Source organism: Belonocnema kinseyi, chromosome 10, assembly GCF_010883055.1.
Source record: "Belonocnema kinseyi isolate 2016_QV_RU_SX_M_011 chromosome 10, B_treatae_v1, whole genome shotgun sequence".
Classification (NCBI taxonomy): Eukaryota; Metazoa; Arthropoda; class Insecta; order Hymenoptera; family Cynipidae; genus Belonocnema; species Belonocnema kinseyi.
In genome coordinates, this window is record NC_046666.1 from 110,873,006 (window position 1) to 110,884,076 (window position 11,071).

The following is an 11,071-nucleotide window of genomic DNA, read 5'->3' on the forward strand; positions in this document are numbered from 1 at the left end:
CTGTATTTTTCTCGTAGAATGACATATTTGAAGGCTAATTTATTCTTATACCGAGTCCTGAACCTTTCTACGTAATTTGATATATAATTGGACGATCATTTTGCAAGCTCGCCAGAGTGGGTCGTTCTTTCACTTATAAGGATAGTATTCAGAATAAAATGAGGCAAAAAAATCTAACGCTTCTGTTACCATTAATTATCAACACTTGAAACATAAATGAAGTAAATTGTCTGTATAGGTGCGATTCGCCCTTTTGCTTACAGAAAATTGCTTTCCCTTTCAACCTGAATTCATTACTTATCCTTGCATGTAACTATTTCAGTGTGACACATTTAAACAGAAGTTACATCTTTCTAGGAATGAGTTTTTATTTATAAATGTAGTATAATACAGAATAAATACTGTAAATTGAAAAATCTGCTTACTTTTTTATGCAAAACCTATTCGTCCTTATTCCTATTATAATTCTATGCAGATTTCGTCCATAGGAAAAAGTCAGTCCACCGCAAAATTATTGCTTAAAAACTACTGTGCACTCGCGTGTCCGCACTGAAAATTCAACTGGGGCCTCTGCTGGGCCTCTCGGTGGTGGTCTAAGTTCTGAAGAGCGGCAGAGCCCCTCAATTTCATTGTTGGAAACATTTCCCCACCCCTACTCCAGTGGCAGATACGCCGTTTATGCGTGAACAGAAGAAATGTTGTCACTTTACTATCGATTCTTGATCATAGCAGAAACGTTCGAAGTGCAATCTTGTGAAGTGAAGTGTGCAGTTTGAAAAGTTTGACATTTTTATGTGCGGTACTACAAAGTTTGGACTTTTTTTCATCTAATCCGTTCCACTGTATTGGAAGGAAAAATCCCAACAACAGGGCAAGCAGATTCATCAAAGTAGTAAGTACAATTTAGAGGATTCACTTTTTCTATCTGGTTTCATACTTTGATGAAAAGGAGGTACTATGTATCTAAAGCAAAATAGACAATTTTGTAAAGAAATGTAACTCTTGTGGATCATTTGCTATATGAATTTTGTGGTTTTCAAAAAGAAGTTTGTTAGGATTCGAAACTTCCTGCGAGCACATTTTACAAAAAGGCTCTCACTGTACTCTGAAATTATAATGCAATATGTTGTAAAAAAATATAATTATGACTTGGGTCACGCAGTGGCGTAGCCAGGGTTTGACAAAAGTGGTGATTTTCATGTATGAACAGAAAGTGAGTCACTACTTGCAGGGAGAAATTAGGGTAATAGAGGAAGACATTAAATTACTAAATATCATAGTTATTATTATATTATTCCCATTTGAACCTTAACTTTTAAAATGTTTATTTAATGTATTAAATACATGCATTAACTGCATTTGCTATTCGGCTAGTAAAGTGTACGATTTTTTCTTCAAAGAAATTTTATAGACATTAAATGAACCAATATCATTGAGAACTACATTGACTTTATTATAAACATTTAATGAATACAAAAAAAGAAATAAAAAACAAATACAAATGGAGACTATTTTAATTGGTCAATATTGAGTATTGACATGTTTGTCTGTTTTGCTGGTGTTCACTCTACTGACCCTTCTCGACACATTCCCTATGAATGAGAATTTAAAAGTCTCTACTGGGTCAGAATATCTCGACTGTGCCATTTTTAAATCGATATTTATATTTTTATTCAATTTATACAGTTTTAGATTAGTTTTTTTTATTAAAAGAACTCCCCTTAAATGTTTACGCAAAAAAAAATTTTTTACAGTTATTCACAATCAAAGTTCTTGATCTTTTATTTTTTAAATGAATTGAGTCATGAAAATGTTTGTGAAAAAATGTTGTGTTTTTCAGTAGTTCAAAAGTTATTGATTTTTTTTGTGACCGCGCTTCGACCTCCAGCGCTGGTCAATATGACACGAATTTTCAATTAAAATGATTAATGTTCTTGAACAATGAATTTTTAATAAAGTAGTTCAACTTTCTACCAGGTATAGTTAATTTTGTAATCAAAAAGCTGAATTTTTAACCGAGAAGATTAATTTTCTACTAAAAAGATGAATTTTCAACAAAATAGATCTATTATCAACTAAAAAAAATCGATTTTCAACCAAAAGATTCCAATAAAAAAATTTAGTAGATGGTATTTAAAATAATGGAGATTTTGAATTTAAATACCAACTACTAAACCTTTTTTTATCGAAGTGTCTCATCATCCCGAAATTCGGCACGATTAGCCTGTTCTCGCCATTTGGCTACATTGAAAATTTTTTGAGCAAACAGCTGTCTTCTTAGTGGTAACGCAACGCCACCACGACGCTTGGTGCAGTGGCCAGATCACATTTAAGTAAGCTATAGTACCAAACGTGTGAGCAGATCCTTTCCCTTGTGTTGGGAACGCAGCAGCCCACAAAAGAGAATGAAATGGCCCCACTAGTATAAACTATATGTATAACTCCGCACGAAACTCGGCGTGAGAATTCCGTGCTCCCGCCTAAAGGGAGCGTTACTGTACCAATACTGTTGGGACTACAGCTTTTCCAAATGTGGGAACACAGCGTTCCCAATATGAGAAAGGATATGTACCAAGTTGCAGGCGAGCAGCACGCGACGCATTTGGTGTTCCAGCTCCACCGCGTGGGTGAACAGCTCGCCCAAAAATTTTTCTGTGTAGTCGTCCCGAAATTCGGGATGACTAGCTTATTTTCACTATTTATCTAGTCGTCCCGAAAATTATGTATTTTTTAAATTTTACTCCTTTTGAGTTAGCCAAAGATGATAAAAACTGCTAGTTGTCCCAAGAAAAAATTCAGAAACAAATCAAACTAAAAGTTAGATTATGTTTTAGAAAATGTAGTCCTTTAAGCTTGAACCCATCCAAATCAATTTATATATTTGCTCTGTGTCACCATAGTCTTAAGTTCGTTCGAAACATCCCTATGACTTCCACGCGCTTGGATTGGGTCTTACTTTTATCATTTGAAGCTTAATAAAACTATAAAAATTTTATATTTTTCTTTATTTCAGTTACTAATACAAATTTACCAAAAGTCTTATTTTTTTGTGAAAATAAGGAGGAAGCGGGAAGGCACTCCTGTAACGCCCCGAGGGGAATACTGTCACCGTAGTCTTAAGTTCGTTCGAAACATCCCTATGACTTCCACGCGCTTGGATTGGGTCTTACTTTTATCATTTGAAGCTTAATAAAACTATAAAAATTTAATATTTTTCTTTATTTCAGTTACTAATACAAATTCACCAAAAGTCTTATTTTTTTTGTGAAAATAAGGAGGAGGCGGGAAGGCACTCCTGTAACGCCCCGTGGGGACAAAAGTTTGCAGGGAAGTTTCGCGGATGGAAAAGTTCCAGTGGCAAAGTTGTTCCTTCATGTTTAAGGAAAACTTAAAAAAAAATTGAACTAAATTATTTTTTTTTTGTTCAAGAGATGTAAGCGTTTTTTTATTGCCGCGCGCGCACTCGGCTCGAGGCGACCGAAGCCCTCGTACCGACCACAGTCGTCTAGAATCTAGATTATAGAAATTAACTGTTCATTATCGTCCACAGGTCGTTTTAATAAGCCGATTTCAAAGTATTTTTTAGAAATGTTTAGCATGAAATTCGTAAGAGAATTTTGGTTTAAATTTTTAATTTTTTGTCACTGAGCAACAATAGATAAGCAAATAAAGTGAAAAAATTGGCCATTTCAGCGTTGTGAATTTGTACCTCCAGAAAAATACACAAAGAGACTTACCATCAGCTGTAAGTATTGAAACACAACATTTCTTTCCACAATGAGTTATAGAATACGAATAAAGCATTATTTTCAACATGTCACCACCATAAGTCTATTTTATAGGGCCCTGAAAAAAGTCCAAAACTGAAAAAATGAGTTTTGCGATTTATTATTGTTTTCAGAAATTTTTTCTTAGAATAAACAGTTGCGATTTTTTCAAAACTTTTCCACTTATTGTCCAAATTTCAATTAAACGTAAGTGATACTTAATAAGTGTTAATGAAATTGATTGTTTAAACAACTTATTATTATTGTTAATAATATTCAATTTCAATAATGCTAGAAAGTTGCGATTTCATCTGAAATTATCAATTGTTTATCCAATTTTCAATTAGAATGAGGTGGATAATTAAGTAATGTTGAAAAATCAATTTGTTAAATAACTTAATATTATTGCTAATGATACCTAATTTGAATAATGCTGGAATGTTGAGTGTTTTTTTCTGAAATTTTAAAGTTTTTATCTGCTTTTCACTTAGTATGGTACTTAGCAATGTAAATAAACAAAAATTGTTCTTCAATTAATTTATTATTGTTTATGACTGTCTCCTCTTATGTAAGTGGAAGAAATGTACTGGTTTTTTCTGAAATGTTTAACTTCCCTCTGCTCTTTTTAATTAAAAACATTTCTTTTGTTAATAATCGTTTTTTTAAATGGAACGTCATAAAAATGTTTTCCAGGAATCTCAAGAATAATATTTCATCTTTTCGAAGCATTGAAACTCATTAGAAACCTTCGACTTTTTGTCGAAATTTTTACAAATTTACCTTCACATCTTCCAGATTCTGTTTCAACAATTTTATAAATCTTTTGAAATGCGGTTTTTTCTAAAGTCTTCCACTTTTTACCCCATTTCAAATTAAATTTAGGCGATACTTAATTATTATTAACCAAGTTTTCTATTAGAGTGGAATGGATAATTAATGAAAACTGACAAATCAATTGTTTAAATAATTTATTATCATTGCTAATGATACTCAGTTTGAATAATACTGGAAAGTTGCGGTTTTTTTCTGAATTTTCAACTTTTTGTCCACTTTGTACTTAGAGTCAGGTAATAATTCAAAAAATCTAAAAAACTTCATTGCTTATGGAGTTTTTTCAGGACTCTATAAAACAGACTTATGCTAGTGACATGTCGAAAGTAATACCTTATTCGTATTCCTGATATCGCATCTCCATCTCTTTTATATCCTGGTGGAAACGTTCGCCTTGCTCTTCACTAAAGTCTCCCAGGTTGTCTGGAAACTTATTTATATGCGAATGAAGAAAATGTAGATTTAAATTCATAAGGCAGCCTAGTTTACCAAAGTTTGTCACCATTTCTGAAACAACATTTTGATAGTCTGGACTTTTCTTATTACCTAAAAAGTTTTATTACAACATTTTTTAAACTAAGCCAGGCATCTTTTTCAGGACCAGACATTTTTGTAATGAATTCTGGATCTGCAACATTTTTCTTATCTGCGGTCCATCAAAGATCCCCTCTTTCAATTTTTCTTCGGAAAGTTGTGGAAATTGATCTTCCAAATACGCATTGCAATTGCCATCCTTGTCAAGCGCTTTGACAAGCTGTTTCGTAAGACCCAGCTTTGTATGAAGGGGTGGAATCAAAACTTCTTTTGGGTCAACTAGAGGATCTTCAATTATATTTTTTGTCCTTGCTCAAACGATGTTCTTTTTGGCCATCTTTTTATTTTACACTAATGAACGCGGTCTCGACTGTTCCATATGCACAAGTAACAAGGTGTTTTTGTATACCCTGATTGCTGTCCTAAAACGATTACAAAAATTTTGAGATCCCCGCAAATTTTCCACGTATAAGTTGAGTAATTGATTTTTTCCAGGACAAATTTTAAGTTACTGTAATGCTCTTTCAGTTGCGTAGAATGTGCGATTGGAATTGGAGTGTAAACATTAGTATACACGAAAAATGATTGCTCGATGATTTTTTATTAACAAATGAAATGTGTGGACGATTTCATGTCGAATATAGCAATTTGCGAGAAATAATGTACAATTAACAATTTCCTCTCCCGTGGAAAACATAAAACATGTCCGAAGTCTTCTAACCGTTCATGTACATGTACTGTTCAGGCCAACGTCCTCCTAATGAACGAATATCACACCACTACATGTAAGAGAACCTCATGTATGCAATCATAAGACAATTTTTTTTTCATATAGAAAAGAGAAACATTTCAGCGCCTTTTTTAACACGTGTAATGTGGTTGGGAATTATTGTTAAGTGTTGTTGCAGAAGGCGGTTGAACGATTCATTTTGTAAACTGAACTCTTGACTTCGTAAACTCTGAAGGACGACTGATTCTCTACCTAAAAGAAGAATTTGTAATGAAAAAGTTCAAATTTCAACACGAAAGGGATACTTACGAGTAAAGTTGCTTAATTTTTAACAGAGCAGATTAATTTGTAACAAAGTAGTTAAATTTTAAACTCAATGCATGAATTTTAACAAAGAAGTTCAATTTTGTACCCAAAAAGACGAATTTTTAACAAAATACATAGATTTTCAAGAAAATGAATTAATGTTTAACTGAAACTGATACGCCCCTTGCGGATATTTCATTAGTAAACTCAAGCAACGTACAAGGAATTTCGGTAATTTTAGGTAGAATCGTCAATTTTTAAACATTTTTAGGCCACAAGTGTTAAAGAATGAGAACTGAGTTTGGATTTTCATACCAATATATTTCCTTGTTTAAAAAATTCAGCATTTTATTGTAAATGTGCCACTCAGAATTTTCAAGATTTTATTTTCCAAAAATGCTAATAAATTCATAGCTTTTTAATTTACATAGAAACAAAATTATTCTTTCGATCTTATATTCAGATCGACGATGTTAAATCAACTGTTTTGTGGTATTAATAATTTTCAGACACTCATTTAATTACTTATTTATTTTGTGGAATCAATAATTTTCGAGACCAATTTCTTTCTTCATTTTTTGATTTAAAATAAGCGTCTAAAGGTTTTTGAATCTAAAATTTAATTAATCTATTTAAATTACAAATTTCTTTCTTGGCTCGCAAACATTTTTCACTGTCAATAAAATAGAAAATTCTAACTCTAAGGCTAAGCATTTTTCCATTTGAAGTAATAAAAAACAAACTGAAAATTGACGCATTCAAATAGGAACTCTTAAGTTTTAAAGTTTTTAAATTGACAATTTAAAACTTGTTAATTAAAATACTTTGTAATCAAATGCTCAAAAATTTACAAGTAGAAAATTCAAAGTTCAAAGACTTAAATTCAATTTCAAAAATATAAATCCACGTTATCATTGTCAATTCTCCAAATTTAAAAACGAATCAATGAACCTTGAAGAGCTCTAAATTTTTATTTCCAAATTTTGAGAAATGTAGAAGTAGTTTTAATTTTTTCCAATTTAAAATTATTTTTGAAGTTTTTTCAGAATTGCTATATATTTTAATTAGTAATAAATGGAAAAAAAACAATGTTTTTTATCAAAAATTTTTCACTTTAAACGCATTGAATTTTTAATTGTTCATGATTTCAAGTCTGCATTTAGATATTCTTTAAATTAAAAATAATAGTTTAAAGTGAATGGGATCATAATTGAAAAAGATAACAATTCAACACATTATTTTCAAAGCTGTTAAAATCGAACTTCGACAGATTTTCCTTCTAAAGATTTGTAAGTGTCCCGGTCAAAAAAATGAATTCTGCAAAATAGACTGCTTTGAGGCACCGGATTTCACTTCGTCAAAAAACTTATGTCTCTACGAAAGATAAACGCTTCCTCCTACAGCACATTCATTTGGACGCAAGCAGTTGTATTTGAAACAAATAAAGATTCAATAAAAAAGATTTAAAAAATTGTGAATGTCTATAATCTATGAAGTGCAATTTGTTGTTTAGAGCTTGGCTGAAGGTAAACTACTGTGCAATATCGATAATTTTGTATAATAGCTATATTATTTATTTATTACTGAAAATTATTTTGATCATTTTCAACGCTTAATTTGAAGAAGTTGCTTTCATTCCTCGAAGTAGGAACTTTCTCATTTACCTTCCTCATGTCTTAACGCATCTGCAAATTTTCGAAACTTTTAAATAATTTTTTGATATTATATTTATATTGTAAAATGATTTGATGAAACAAATCAATCCTTTCTTCGACCGTTGATATTTGTTGATTTCAAATCGTAGATTTCAAATTATTTATATCTTACGGTCTAATCGTAAATCGAAAATAAATATGAGTAAAAAAAAACATGTTCTTCGAAGCTCAGATATTTATTTAACAGAAAAAAGTCCTTTTAAACTTCCTGACGTTTCGATACATGTCTTAAAAAATACTGAGACTTCAATCGATTAGACTACATTTTTAAAAATATAGTACGAGAAAACAAATTAGCGTAGCTTAGGACGGACGAACAGTAATTGACAGTTTCAGAAATACATGAAGAATACGTAATGAACGATGATATATTAGGCAAGTTTTCATTGAAAACCACTGATGAGGAAGCGCGTAATTGAGTTTAAATTTGAAATAAGAAATTTAAAAAATGTGTATATGTACACATATACATATGCATACATATACACACATGAGATATACACACATATGCACATATATAAATATAGAGATGATTGATATTAAAAAAATTATTTTATAATACTCTGATAAATTTTATTAATATTTAGAATTTCAGTCTGTAAATTAACTGAAATCTTACGATATTTGTTTATATAAATAGACTCAATAATATGTCGTTTATAAGTATTTTTTCTGTAGCTAATATTTTAATACGTTTAAAATCAAAATCAAAGTAATGATTGAAATTCCAAGAATGTTGCGAAAGACCTGTGTTGAAATTCCCAACTTCACAATCTCTTTTGTGTTCAGCAATTCTAGTTTTTAATCTTCTGCCAGTCTCACCTATATAAGCTTTATTACAACATTTACATTTAATTAAATAAATAATACCAGATAAATTTTCAATGGAATCGACGTCCTTTCTTTTTAACAAATAATTATCTAAGGTATTAGTGTTTTTAAAATAAACATTGATATTAAATTTTTTAAATGAATTTCTTAATCTTTCTGATAGGCCCTGAATTTAAGGCAAAGTAACATTTAAATTAAATCTATTGTAAGTATCACTCCAATTTCCTTTCTTGTTAGTTTCATTACTGTTATTGTAAATCTCATGAATGCGTTCTTTAATGATGCCATTTACAAACTCATTAGGATAGTTATTCTGTACTAAAGTTGTTTTTAATAGATTTAAATTTTCTTTTCTAAATTGAATGTCAGATAACTTTACACATCTATCTACTAAACCCTTAATTAAACCAATTTTATGCCCAAATAAATTATGTGAATTATAGTTTAAGTATCTACCAGACCAAGAAGGTTTTTTATACCAATTGGTTAATAAATCACCATTTGGAGTTTTTATAATTTTTAAATCAAGATAGTTAATAACATTTTTAATCTCACATTCATGAGTGAAATTTATACAATCTTCAATACTATTAAATGCATTTAAGAAAACTTGAATTTTATCTGTGGGAATAATGGCTAAAATGTCGTCGACATATCGTTTGTACAAAATGGGTGTGAAATATAACAATTGTAAAGCTCTTTTTTCAGCATCTTGTAAAACTAAATCAGAAACTACTGGAGATAACGGTGAACCCATAAGGCATCCCGAAATTTGTTTATAAAATGTATTATTAAAGGAGAAAACAGTACAATTAAAGACTGTTCTGGTGGCTATTAGAAATTCATTTTTAGTTATTTTTGTCAAGTTATGATTTAAATTAAGTTTTTCTTCAATGCAATCTAAAGCGAGATCTAGTAGGATGCTGTCAAACATGGACACAACATCTAAAGAAACTGTCGAAAGGATTTTTGGTACATTTATATTTTTTAAACAATCTTTAAGTTCCCAACTATTTTTTACAAATGAATCAGTGTTTATAGAAACTGGTTTTAAAATCTTTGAAATATACTTTGTTAATTTATAAGATGGGGAGCCAACAGCAAAAACAATTAGTCTCCAACTTAAATTGGGTTTGTGAACTTTAGGGAGAGCATAAGCTTTTGCTATAATACTATTGTGAGTTTTTAAATGGTATGCACATTGGTCGTTAGTTAATCTTTTATTTTCCCATCTAGTAGCTATGTCATTATATTTATTTTCAATAGTTGGAATCATACTAGTTTTAATATTCTTGTATAAAATATCATTCTTTAGGATGTTTTCAACTGTAATGTTATAATCGTCTCTATTTGCTGCAACCGTTAAGTTACTTTTATCAGCCTTCACAAAAATTAAATCTTTATGATTTTTTTGGAAATTTTCAAGTAATTGAACAGATTTTTCTAAATTTTTAAATTTATTATTATTACTGTGATTTGAAACTATTTGAGTAACAGTTTTTCGAATATTAAATTTTAAATCTTCTTCTTTAATATTTTTGATAGAATTTCCAAAATTAGCAACTAAACTATTGATAGGAATTCTATTAACATTTAAAGCAACTCCAAAATTGTTTCCTAATGCTAAAACTTCAGCAACATCATCAGGGATTTCAACTGTTGATAAATTCTTAAAACATTTGTTTAATCTGAAATTAGTAATCTCTCTATTATAAACTAAAGACCTGTTTTTTAATAAGTTAAATTTGTTTATACACTCATCACGTTTTGAGTATTTTAGATTACGAAGACTTAAATCTTGTGAATCAAAAAACTTGTTTAAAGAGCCATCAGATATGACTCTTGAGAAACGATATTGTAAGTCATTTGAAAACTGACCTAATTTTTGAATATTTTTCACAATGTTTTCAATTTCTAAACGCAGACATTTTGTGTGGAAATTGAATTTAGTTTTTTGAAATTTTGAGATTAAATTATAATTTAAATTAGTTACATTATATTTACTTAAATTATGTTCTTGGTCTGGTAGATACTTAAACTATAATTCACATAATTTATTTGGGCATAAAATTGGTTTAATTAAGGGTTTAGTAGATAGATGTGTAAAATTATCTGACATTCAATTTAGAAAAGAAAATTTAAATCTATTAAAAACAACTTTAGTACAGAATAACTATCCTCTTGAGTTTGTAAATGGCATCATTAAAGAACGCATTCATGAGATTTACAATAACAGTAATAAGACTAACATGAAGAGAAATTGGAGTGATACTTACAATAGATTTAATTTAAATGTTACTTTGCCTTACATTCAGGGCCTATCAGAAAGATTAAGAAATTCACTTAAAAAATTTAAT

General features: G+C 29.9%; 1 long non-coding RNA gene across 1 annotated transcript in view; it reads left to right on the forward strand.

The window, feature by feature from the left end:
* The first annotated feature begins 749 nt into the window (after positions 1 to 749).
* Positions 750 to 11,071, forward strand: part of LOC117182037 — a 28,213-nt gene continuing 17,891 nt past the window's right edge. Inside the window, exon 1 of the long non-coding RNA XR_004468251.1 lies at positions 750 to 892. This is a non-coding gene — a long non-coding RNA (uncharacterized LOC117182037). The remainder of the gene's footprint in view (positions 893 to 11,071) is intronic.